This window comes from Phoenix dactylifera, unplaced genomic scaffold (genome assembly GCF_009389715.1).
Source record: "Phoenix dactylifera cultivar Barhee BC4 unplaced genomic scaffold, palm_55x_up_171113_PBpolish2nd_filt_p 000491F, whole genome shotgun sequence".
Lineage (NCBI taxonomy): Eukaryota > Viridiplantae > Streptophyta > Magnoliopsida > Arecales > Arecaceae > Phoenix > Phoenix dactylifera.
Genome location: NW_024067911.1, coordinates 192,237 through 203,245, shown reverse-complemented (window position 1 = coordinate 203,245; position 11,009 = coordinate 192,237). Strand labels below are relative to the sequence as shown.

At 43.4% G+C, this 11,009-nt stretch overlaps 1 pseudogene; it reads left to right on the top strand.

Annotated features, from left to right (window-relative positions):
- Nucleotides 1–299: 299 nt before the first annotated feature.
- LOC103722849 lies at nucleotides 300–5,940 on the top strand (annotated as a pseudogene).
- Nucleotides 5,941–11,009: the final 5,069 nt, after the last annotated feature.

The following is an 11,009-nucleotide window of genomic DNA, read 5'->3' as shown; positions in this document are numbered from 1 at the left end:
AAAGGTTTCATCTAGGAGAACCATGTGCTTGTGCCTGATTCTTTGTGTCTTTTTTTTTTTTTTTTTTTTTTTTTTTTTTTTTTTTTTTTTTTTTTTTTTTTTTTTTTTTTGCTTCTTCTGAATTTGTTAGTTACAACCGCACCCATCCTGTGTGAGCCATTGTACAAAAGGCAAATTGAAAAAAAAAAAAGAAAAAAAAGGTCGTATCCATCGGACGGCCCCGATCGAGTTAAAGATTCCAGGCTAGCACCGCGACGTGGACCCAGGCTGTAAAACCCTAGCCCCCCAGCTGTCGTCTAAAACCCTAAATCCCCGGTCTTTCGCCCTCTTCCCCTCCCTTGCGTCTCCAAAACCCTACCGGAGAACAGGGGGAGAGAGGAGAAACCCTAGAACTCCAATCCTGTCTTCGTGGAAGCCTCGGTCAACAGGGCGATGGCGCTCTACCTCCTCTTTGAATCCGCCTCCGGTTACTCCCTCTTCCAGGCCTATGGCCTCGACGAGATTGGCCAGAATACGGAGGCCGTCCGGAACTCCGTCCTCGACCTCACACGCTTCGGAAAGGTCGTCAAACTCGTCGCCTTCCACCCCTTCTCCTCCGCCCTTGATGCCCTCAACCAATGCAACGCCATCTCCGAAGGTGAGCTCAAAACCCTGCCTTTGCTTCCATCCTTTTCCTATTTAGCGCTCGATATCATAATTTTTATTGGATTTTATTGAAATTTTTAGGGCTCATGACCGATGAGTTGAGGAACTTCTTGGAAATCAACCTCCCGAAACCAAAAGAGGGGAAGAAGGCTAAGTTAAGCCTCGGTGTCGCGGAGCCCAAGGTTGGGTCCCAGATCTTTGAAGTTACGAAGATTCCTTGCCAGAGCAATGAGTTCGTACTCGAGCTCCTTCGTGGTGTGAGGTTGCATTTCGACAGGTTCATTAAAGACTTAAAGGTTGCATTTTCCCACTTGATTCAGTAGTTTATCTCTGTTATAAATTCTACTGACTTTTCATGTAAAAATAATGTTTTTCTGTTCATGTTGTTTGTCGTTATAGCCGTCAGATTTGGAGAAGGCTCAATTAGGGTTGGGGCATAGTTACAGCAGAGCGAAGGTCAAGTTTAATGTTAATCGGGTGGATAACATGGTTATTCAGGCCATATTTCTCCTCGATACACTCGACAAGGATGTTAACACCTTCTCCATGAGAGTCAGGTTTGTTTTCCAGAATGCTCTAGTCTGTGTTTGAGCACTAGGTTAAATGATCCAATTGGTTACGTGCTAAAAGCTCTATCTATCTTTCCCCTGGAGTTCATTTTTTTTGTATTGTCTGTGTCATAACTTATTCTTTAAACGTTTAAGTAAATTGCTTCAATCAGTTAAGTGGGTTGTATGGCGCATGTTTGCTATTCTCCATTCAGACAAGACACTGATTTGTTTACGAAACGGTTTTCATTTTATAGGATCTCCTATTCATCAACAAGGCTGTTCCTTCTTTTTAAAGACCAACCCATTTATTATATATGAGATAATGGAAGAAATGGTGAGCTGTATCAATGATTCTCAATGGAGGAACGGGGTTTTTTTGACCAATTCTTGTTCAAGTCCGAAAAATCTGTTCGAGAAAGAAGAAGATCAATTAGGGTCGAAAGTTTGACAGCTGGTGTTGATGAATGAATAGGAAAAGAGAAAACACGGTTTTATCAATGTTGACAATGAATTAGCATCATTTCTACTAGCAAATGGGATTGTATAATGGTAGCATACCATTTCGGCAGGTTTACGGCACTAGTATACAATGTGTTGGCATCCTTTGTGTCTATCTATACCTTAACATTCTGACAAAAAACTGGTATGAGCTCCAGTACTAGTATTTGAAACCTCCAGAATGAGTGCCAAACTGGGTTTGTGCACCATATACGGGGATCGGTGGTTCATGAAGGGCTGTAGCATCCATTTTGCACTCGCAAAAAACCAGGCCACGGCACGCTAACGGGGATGCAAAGCATTTTCCGTTGATCAAATATCGGTTATCTCCTTATATAATGCTGCATGTTTTACTGTTATGAGAAATTTGACACAAGGTAGAGTGATATCAGTTGATGTCAACTAATACACAATAGGTGCTAACCTGAACCTAATACAAAGGGATTGCGCCAAGCCTAGCTAGCCTTGTCTCCTTGCCTATAAGATCTATTTGTGCATGATTATCTTTTTTTGCTCTCATTATATGATTTTGCAGATGACTAGCTACATTTTGTAGAATGGCTGATGAAAATTTTGTGCTTATTGTTGATAGTTAACACAATAATAATTGATGCATGGCATGCCTTATATGTGGAGGACAAGGGTCTAATTATGTCTGGCTGCAGATGACTGTTTTTGTTGATGGCCGATTTTGGTTGAAGCTGTCCCAGACTCTTTATGCATAAATTTGTATTAGTCCAATTGTTTAAGACAATAAAAATGTTAGAAAATAGATCCGCCTTTTATTATTATTCTTTTAAAGAACAGTACAAGTGAAATAGACATGCTGAGGCCTCAGAATCAATTCTCATTGTAAATGTCTTATCTGTTTCATGGTATATAATCACTGATTATGTATCTTAGGCTTGTGCAACTCGAGATTATGGAATAGGAGAAAGCTAGTGTTTTCCCCTTTTCAGGTTGGGGGTATATCTAAGTTGCTAAGTAGGTCAATATACGCTTAGTAATTTTATAAGTTTGCAAGGAAAAAAATGTCTGGAATTCTATATGCTACCGAGATGTGCAATGGTGACCTGGTCTTACACCTGGTCTTACATAGACCTTATTTTTAATCCATGCAGTGGTGAAAATTGCCTCTAAACATTTGATTTACCTCATTGTGCAGAGAATGGTACTCTTGGCATTTCCCAGAGCTGGTGAAGATCATAAATGACAACTATCTATATGCCAAAATTGCAAAGTTTGTGGAGAACAAATCAGAGTTATGTGATAATCATATCCCTGCATTAGCAGACATAGTAGGTGATGAGGACAAGGCAAAAGAAATTGTAGAAGCAGCTAAAGCATCCATGGGTAACACATAATATGAGACCACTTTCCTGTTGTAATATTTTGAAGTGTTATCCTCCATTTATTCTTCTTCTCGCCTTTTCAGGACAGGACCTGTCTCCAATTGATTTGATTAATGTTCAGCAGTTTGCTCAGAGAGTCATGGATCTCTCTGAATATAGGAAGAAGCTGTACGAGTATCTTGTCACAAAAATGAATGATATAGCACCAAATCTCACATCTCTTATAGGTGAAGTTGTTGGTGCTCGTTTGATTTCCCATGCTGGGAGTCTTTCAAATCTAGCAAAATGTCCTTCGTCTACTCTTCAGATACTTGGTGCTGAGAAGGCACTTTTCAGGTTTAAATTTCCCACCCTAGCACCTTCGTCTTTAGTCATACGAGGTTAGCATCAACCTTGGTCATTCAATGAAAAAAAAAAAGGAAAAAGAAAAGGCACCATCTATATAGGGATAGGGTGTGCTCGAAATTTGAGTCATCTTATGAACGTAAATTTTGGACCATTCCTTCAAACTATGGAGGATACTGTTCAAGCAGCTCTTGCATGTAAAACAACTAGGTTATTTTTGCAGAGGTCTTGTTCAATATTTTGCACTTACCAAATAGATTAATTGATATGGTATCGTGCCTTTCCTGAAATTGCAGTTTAAAATATTTACTTGCAGTACAAGCCAGTTTAGCGAACTTCAATCATGTTGAACTTGTATTATTTGCATTATTATTTTCTTTTGATGTCTATAGAGCATTGAAAACTCGAGGAAACACTCCGAAGTATGGCCTCATCTTCCACTCTTCATTTATTGGCCGGGCATCTGCTCGAAACAAGGGCCGTTTAGCTCGTTACCTTGCGAATAAGTGTTCTATTGCTTGCCGTATCGATTGCTTCTCTGGTTAGTCTTTGTTTGTGGAGGATGTATCATTTTTTATACATGTATATTTTTCTAGATATTGTGTTTTGTAATTAATCAGTAAAATAATACATTCAGAGATGAATACGTCTATTTTTGGAGAAAAGCTACGCGGACAGGTTGAAGAGAGATTGGACTTCTATGACAAGGGCGTTGCACCTCGCAAGAATGTTGATGTGATGAAAGCTGCTGTTGAGAGTATGGTCTCCCAACAGGCTGATGGTATGGGCCTTTCACTATCTAAATCTTCTCACATAAATGCTCCAGCAGTAGCAGAGAACTTTTTGACATTTTGGAAGTTCTCATTTTTTTCATAGTGTGCAAGTCCATAAACTGCATGCTCATCTGATTGATAATCATCTATTCTTTGTCAAGGTTGGCCAAAACAAAAGGCTTTTTTAAGGTGACGAGACTCTGTATTGCCTGTGGGGCACTAGGCACCAAAAAGGCACCTGCCTGAAGAAAGCAAGATGCTAAGCTATTAAAAATTCAGCAAAAATATATTAGAAATAAATATTACATGCAAACAATACAGGCATTATCATAATAGTAATGCAAGTTTCAACATCAAAAATCATAATTGTGTAATTAGATGTTTCACATCTTTCAAAGCATCACATCAAATGCCACTTCTCGTATCATGTTTTTAAACAGAAGTCAGCAAAGATAAACCACTAGACATCTTTTAGTAAACTGAAAAAATTCAAACATGATAGGAAAGTATCACTTCCCAAATATCATTTGATGCTTCCAAGAAAAAAAACATAACACAAAGAAGTAAATCATTGAATATCCTTGAGTAGCCCTTCATTTGTAAGAACTCCAATAGACAAAAGTAAAGCTGACAAAGCTTTAAAAGAATGGGCGAAAAGGGCTAGGAAGAGTTTTGCTGGATATTGGAGAGGCGCTTCCTGGGCTCTATCCCAGAGCTCGGCTAGGCATCACCATAGTAAACTCACCTTGCTTGGGGGTTGCTGAGGTGCTCAGAGGCTTCCTCACCTCACCTGAGTGCCTAGGCGAGCACCTGGAGTGCCTTTGACAACACATCTCTTGGTTGGAGAGTCAGTTTTTTGATGCTTCCAATACTAATTTCATCTGTTCAGAAGCTTATTTGGATTCTAGAAGAAGATATTGGTCACTTTGCAATAGCATTGAATCCTAATTTTTGTAATTTCTCAATACACCTTAGCCTTTTTAGTTCTAATCTGCTCTGTTACTTAATGCATCTGCTTCTTGTTTATTACCTTTCTCACATCTGATTTTTCAATAAAGCTGCTTTCATTTTCACATTGTCAAGTGGTAGTCAGCAAGCTAGGCTTTGATATGCGCTGACAAAAAGAACTGTCAATTCAGATGGACATACGAAGGATGAAGCTTCCGTGAAGAAAAGTAGGAAAAAGAAATCTAAAGGGGAAGTTGTGAATGGTGAGCCCATGGATGTGGATAAGCAGACTGGAGTTGTTTCTGATGGGGAGGCTCCTGCAGAACCTGAAACTGAAAAGAAAACGAAGAAAAAGAAACACAAGTTGGCAGAGGAGCAACAGGAAGACAGGGTGGCTACAGAAGCAGTGAATGGGGCGAATGGTCATGAAACACAACAAAATGGGGCTGCCAAAAGAAGAAGAAGAAGAAGGATCAAGAAGAATTGGACGGTGATGTCCAAATGGAAACTGAAAGGAAAAAGAAAAAGAAGAAAAAGGCAAAAACTGAAGACAATGAGTAATTATGAGATTAAACCAGCACGGGTTCATGTTTATGCATTAGCTAATAAATCCTGCTGAGGCTCGTGTTTTTGTCGAGTGATTGTTTTTGCCCCTAAAAATTGTTTGAGCTGCTGAACTTAATGGGCATGCAATGGAACACCCATTCCAATGTTAATTTATTTTGTAGTTTTTAATCCACTTGTAACTGAGTCTCAAATTGGGCTTTTTCAAGTGATCGGATCCTGCACCTTTGGGATACCAATGTTTTGTTCTCATATTTAGTTGCATCAGATTTACCTTGTGTTCATGGTACATTTTATGCTTCCACCACACCAAGTTAACTGGCATGGTTATTTTAGCTGTCTTTATTGTTCAGCAGTCCGCGATCTCAGAGCAAAGACAATGATGATTCGGTGAAGACAGTTCCTGTTATAATCCATGGCTTGTGATTGCTCAAAATTAATTTCAGATTTTTTTTTCAGCGTTCCTTTTTTCTGAGATAGAGACATGACACTGAGGCACTGAGCCGTTTTTTTCTAAGCTTATCATTTGCGTGGGTGATGAAGAGGCCAGCAAGGGTGGTAGAACTTTGATAGGAAAGAATGCTGTAGGGGTTGTTTCAGTCATTCAGTGTTGGTGTCTTTTTTTTCATGTGCAATGTGGTGCTTGGTGTGGCATTTTCCTTTGGTAGCTTCTAATGCAAGAACTATGAACTCAAGTCTATGCAGGTTCTAGCATATCTAGATAGCTCCCATTCTCAAATACTAGTAAAGTATAGAATCAGGATTCCTAACATTTAAGGTCACCTTTGTAGCAATGCTGATTCTCCAGGTAGCAAGAGCTTTCAGGAAGAATTTTATGATGAGAAACGCAAGAATTAAACTACAAAAGCAAAATTTCCTATGAAGCTTATGCTCAGAAATTAGAATGTCAAAAGCCCACGAAATTATGTATAATAACAGAACGTTAGGTATGGAGCGATCATTCTAAGAACCAGAGTGATGTAGTGGAGGTAATAAGATCGCCGTGTTTGGTTGCACCATAATAATCCTGTGTGGTAGTGATTTCAATTCATACTCGCTTCTTAAATCACCGTCCTTAGTGATGGAATACATGTCCTTAAAATCAGATATCCAAGTTCATCCTAGAATATGATCTTAGGCTGAAATTTGAGAAAAAAATGCTCCCTAATCTAGCCGAAAAAATTAGTATATCAATATACCACTAATATATTACATTAATATTATGTATAATATATAATATTATAAGGATATTTTCATATATTGTATGTATGATGTATATTATATTATATTATTAATCATATTATTGTTATATTATTATTCAAAGATCAATTTAAATGATAATAGAAATATATTATTATGCTTTATATCTATATATGAAATCATTTAATATATTACTTCTATTTACCCTTATTTTCCTAATCAAAATAAATGATAGTATTAAAAAATAATATATTATAAATATAAATAAAAATATTAATTCTATAATAACAAAGTATGAATATATATTTATCTGATTAATAATTTATAGGATTAATAAACATATTTTTATGCAATATATTAAAATTTTATTATAATATATTCTATTTGATTAATAAATATATTTTTATGGAATATGTTAGGGGTAATTTTGGAATTATATTGTCGGTAATCTTAGATTTTCATGGAATACCAAATAAAGTATTTGTGGATAGCCAGGGATCTTTATTTACCGAAATATAGTATACTAAATATGGTGATCTTAAATCATCGGGGATTAGATCACCCCAGGATAAGAAATCATGGGTGATGATCATCTTGATGATACCATTTAGATCACCAAATGCCACCTAAAGGGTTCCTGTAATTCTATGTACATGCAAAGCTTTTGCAAGAGGGATACGTTTACTAATTTCTAGAAGCTGTGCAACATATGGGTGCTAGTGAGAAGCTATCATGTCATGAGACGGTAGATGGAAAACTCAAGACTGTTTCATTCTTTCCTCTCTTTCTAATCCATTTCAGCCAAACTCCAATCAAACCCCCACCTCTAATTCCCTCTCTTCTGAGATTCCCTAATCTCTAAAAGAAAGCCGATCTAAGACTAGAGCCAAAAGGTTAGAGAAAGCTCTCTTCTCCATGTTATCTTTCTTTCCACTCGAAAGCTCCGATGCCGCCTCCAACCAAGCAGTGATTTATATGTGTTGGGGGGAAAAGCAGATCGCCCCAGAAACCCATGAACGCATCGCCGGCACGTGACGAAAGCGTCCGACCTAAGGACGTCCGACCTGCAGGCGCCCGACCTGAGGGCGTTCGACCTGCAGGCGCCCGACCTGAGGGCGTCCGACTTCAAGATGCTCAACTGGAAGCCCGACCTCAGGGCTCTCGATCTGATGCCCGACCTGGGCACCCGACCTCGGTATCCTCGACTTCGGAAGTCCGACCTCGCTATCCACCTGCAGCGGTCACATCCTTCTGTAGCTCGACCAAGGACCACGCCCTGCTACTGCTGTCAACAATTAATGCGCATGGCCTCCACTGATCTCCGAACCACTCAACAATTAATGCACATGGCCTCCACTGATCTCTGGCTCACTCAACAATCAATGCGCGTGTTATCTACAGATCTCAAGCCCTCTACGGCAAACAGCTGACCTGCTCGACTACGTCCGATCAGCCACGACGACTCATTGGCTCCGGCCTGATCTCCTACGACAATGCATTAATTCACACAGTCGTACATTAATTCATACGACATGCTCAATCATGACGGTAACCCGTTTGCCCCCTCACATCACAGGTAATCCTGTACCTCTCTATAAAAGGGGAACCCCTCCATCTTAGAAGGGGCTGGACTCTGAAACTCTGGGATATATTTTTCTCCCCCTCCATACACTCGCCCCTTCTGACTTAAGCATCGGAGGGCCGGCGCCGGAAACCCTAGCCACCAGTTTTTTGCAGGTCCTCCGGAGGACGGCGCTCGCCGACGGACCGCCACCCGTCAACTCACGCCGGAGCTCCTCCTTCTCAGCCACTGGTTGCCCCCAGGTCCAATTTCCAGCAACAGTTGGCACTAGAGGAAGGGCCCGAGTTGTGGCCATGAAGTTGAGAAGCAAAGGAGCCTTCAATGCCTCCCGGCGTCTCCCACCAAGTCTTGGACACTCTGTCCAGAATTCGCCGCCTTCGGCTGACCCAGTTCCCCAAGTCCAGCCGGAACAATTCAATATCCTGGTGCAGCAGGTTCAAGCCTTGGCCGCAGCCGTCCAAGGCTTGCAACATGAGGGAGCCCCACCTATGCCGCCTCCACAGGCTCAGGTTCAGCCAGTGCTTCCTCCAAACGGACCGATGCTCCAGGGCCAAAATCCCCATGGCTCCTCGAGAGCCAACGATGGAGAATGACGCTGTTGCCAAGGCTCAGCCCGAGCGTCTCCCCGGAGAGAACTGCCAGGAAGGAGCGTAGACAGAAGGCCGCAGCGCTCGGAAGCTGAGTCAGCCCCGAACCGACACAAGCCGGAGCAGACTACTATGATAATCCCCCAGGCTTGGGAGCTCGACAGGAAGGTCGAGAAGCTTGACCGCCAGATTGAAGTGCTCTACAGCAGGAAGGCAAGACGCGAGGGTGACTTTGAGATCACCACTAAGTCCCCTTTTTTCCGCCAGATCGAGGATGAGCCGGTCCCACCGAGGTTCAAAATGTCCCAGGTGGAGCCCTACAATGGAGCTGCCGACCCCCTCGACCATTTAGAAAGTTACCGAGCCCTCATGGCATTGCAGGGGTCCTCGGAAGCTGGCTCTGCAAGGCCTTCCCAGCAACTCTTCGGGGAACAACTCGGCTCTGGTTTTCTGGATTGAAACCGAGCACAGTATCCTCTTTCGAGCAGCTCGGCAGGCAGTTCGCCACCAACTTTGCTGCTAGCCGACATCAGCGGCGAACGTCGGATTCCCTCCCCGACATCAAACAAAAGGAGGGGGAGTCCCTAAAGGATTACCTCGACCGTTTTACCGCCGCAACCTGGGAAGTCCGCGAGCTTAACCAGTCGATAGCCATGTCGGCACTTAAGACTGGGGCTCGATCCTACAGGTTCCTCTTCTCCATCGAGAGGAGCTTCCCCGCCGACTTCACTGAAATGCTGGTCCGAGCTCGGAAGTATGCGAAGGCCGAAGAGGCTATCACCTCCAGACGGGGCACGACCGAGCAGGCCTCAAAGAAGCAGAAGAAATGCCGCGATGAGCGCGGCCGCCCGAGAAGCCGGTCTCCCCGCCGAGATAAGAATCTGCCTCGGCTAAGGAGTCCACCTCGGCAGCGGGGACAGCTTCGACCAAGGTCCCCGTCTCGACCGAGATCTCCACCGCAGCCACGAGTGCCTTCAGGAAAGTTTGAGAACTACACTCCCCTCAATGTTCCCCGGGCAGAGATCCTAATGGAGATAGAAGGTCGAGACTACTTCCGATCTCCACCCCCGATGCGGGATACCGGAGCTCGGCGCGATCTTAGGAAGTATTGCCGCTTCCACCGGGACCACGGCCACGACACGGAGGATTGCTTCCAGCTTCGGGATGAGATCAAGACACTTATCCGCCGCGGGGTACTCAACCGGTTTGTGCGGAACCGGCGTGAGGAAAGGAGGCCAGTGCAAAACGCCGCACTGCCCGAAAATCCAAATGACAACAGGTCTATCGCCAGCACCATCAACACTATCGGAGGAGGAAGTTCAGCTGAAGATCCAACCGGGAGAAAGACCCCTCCGAAGCGTCCACGCGGACCCCCGAGGCCTTCAACGATGGGGTAGTACCCACGCGGACCCCCGAGGCCTTCAACGACGGGGTAGTACCCATGCGGACCCCCGTAGTGCACGACCCAGGGGTAGTACCTACGCGGATCCCCTGGTGTGCAGGCGCGCCTAAAACGGACTACAGGCCAAAGAGCACCGCTGAAAGCCAACTTCAGAGCGGAGTCGCTTGCCTCAACATGAGATGCCCAACTCCGATGGTGCGAAAGGTATATCCTACCCAGCACCTACATCATTGTGCTTACTTACTTATATTACAAGACGGTCAACGAAACCCCGACTAGGGCCGGGATGCTCTCCTGAATCGATCACGAGCTGAGGTTCCCTCGACCTCGCACGGAATCTCCTGACCGAGTGCAGAAAGCTCCTCACCGTCAATCTCCGGCTCAATCTTGCTCCGGACCCCCCTGTACCCCTCTATAAAAGGGGAACCCCTCCATCTTAGAGGGGGCTGGACTCTGAAACTCCGGCATATATTTTTCTCTCCCTCCATACACTCAACCCCTCTAACTTAAGCATCGGAGGGCCGACGCCGGAAACCCGGTCACCGGCTTTTTGCAGGTTTCC